Here is a 2,006-nt window from a genome sequence, read left to right as displayed (position 1 = left end):
ATCCCATTGCACTCCTGTTCTTCTACAATGGTGTTTCCCATCACCAACCACCTCCTCCCCCAACATTCCTCTATACTGGGGGAGTCCCACATTGGCAGGACCAAGGGCTTCACCTTCTACTGGTGCCCAAGAAGGCCATCCTCTGATACATATGCAGATGGAGCAATGGTATGTCTGTCTACACACAGTCTGGGTAGTGTTTTAGTCCCTGGGACCTCTGATTTGTTGGTATTATTGTTCTCATGGGGTTGCAAGTCCCTTCAGCAACTTTAACCCTTTCTCTAATTTTCCAATGGGGACCACATTCTCAGTTCCACAGTTTGCTGCTAGCATTCGCCTCTGTATTTGACATGCTTTGGCAAAGCCTCTCATGAGCCACCTATATTAGGCTCCTGTCAGCAAGCACTTCTTGGTTTTATCAAAATTATTTAATTTTGGTATATATATATATATATATATATATATATATATATATATATATATATATATATATGTTGTGTATCCAAGTGGGGCAGGCTCTGAATGGCCATTTCTTCAGTCTCTGCTCCAGCAATTGTCTCTTTATCTTCTCCTATGAATATTTTTATTCCTCATTTTAAGAAGGAGTGAATCATCTGTACTTTGGTCATCCTTCTTCTTGAGCTTCATGTGGTCTGTGGCTTTGTACTTTGGCTAATTCGAGCTTTTGGACTATTATCCACTTATCAGTGAGTGCATACCATGTGTGTTTTTCTGTGATTGGGCTACCTCATTCAGGATATTTTCTAGTTTCATCTATTTGCATAGGAATTCCATGAAATCATTGTTTTTGATAGCTGAGTAATACTCCACTGTGTCAATGTACATTTTCTTCATTCATTCTTTAATTGAGGGACATCTGGGTCCTTTCCAGCACTGACTGTTATAAAGAAGTCTGAACATAGTGGAGCATGTGTCTTTGTTGTATGTTAGAGCATCTTTTAGGTATATTCCCAGGAGAGGCATATCTGGGTCCTCAGGTAGTGCAAGACCCAATTTTTTGAAGAACCTATAGACTGATATCCAAAATGGTTGTAACAGCTTGCAATCCCACCAACATGCATGTTCCTCTTTCTCCACACGCTCACCAGCATCTGTTGTCAATGGATGTTTTTATCTTAACCATTCTGACTGGTGTGAGGTGGACTCTCAGGTTTGTTTTCATTTGCATTTTCCTGATGCCTATGTATGTTGAACATTTCTTTAGATACTTCTCAGCCATTTGATATTCATCAGCTGATAATTCTTTGTTTAGTTCTGTACCCCATTTTTAATAGGGTTATTTATATCTCTGGAGTCTAACTTCATGAGTTCTTAGTATATATTGAATATTAGCCCTCTATCAGATGTAGGATTGGTAAAGATCTTTTCCTAATCTTTTGGTTGCCATTTTGTCTAAATGATAGTGTCCTTTACCTTACAGAAGCTTTGCAGTTTTATGAGGTCCCATTTGTTGATTCTTGATCTTACAACATAAGCCATTGATGTTTTGTTCAGGAAATTTTCCCCTGTGCCCATGTATTTAAGGATCCTCTCCACTTTCTCTTTTATTAGTTTGAGGGTATCTGGTTTTATGTGGAGGACTTTGATATACTTGGATGTACAGGGTGTACAGGATGTACAGGCTTTGTACAGGGTGATAAGAATGGGTCAATTTGCATTCTACTACATACTGACCTCCAGTTGAACCAGCACAAAACAATCTTTTTTCCACTGGATGATTTTAGATTCTTTGTCAAAGATCAAGTTATCATCACTGTGTAGGTTCATTTCTGGTTCTTCAATACTACTTCAATACTTTTTTATTGTTGAGGGTAGTTTTCACTATCCTGGGTTTTTTTGTTTCTCCATATGAATTTGCAAATTGCTCTTTTTACTCTATGAAGAATTGAGTTGGAATTATTATGGGGATTGCATTGAATCTGTGGATTGCTTTTGACAAGATGACCACTTTTACTATATTAATCCTGCCAATCCATGAGCATTCG

The sequence above is a fragment of the Rattus norvegicus genome, chromosome X (genome assembly GCF_036323735.1).
Source record: "Rattus norvegicus strain BN/NHsdMcwi chromosome X, GRCr8, whole genome shotgun sequence".
Classification (NCBI taxonomy): domain Eukaryota; kingdom Metazoa; phylum Chordata; class Mammalia; order Rodentia; family Muridae; genus Rattus; species Rattus norvegicus.
The sequence above is the reverse complement of the archived record's forward strand: the minus strand, read 5'-3'. Positions refer to the sequence as shown.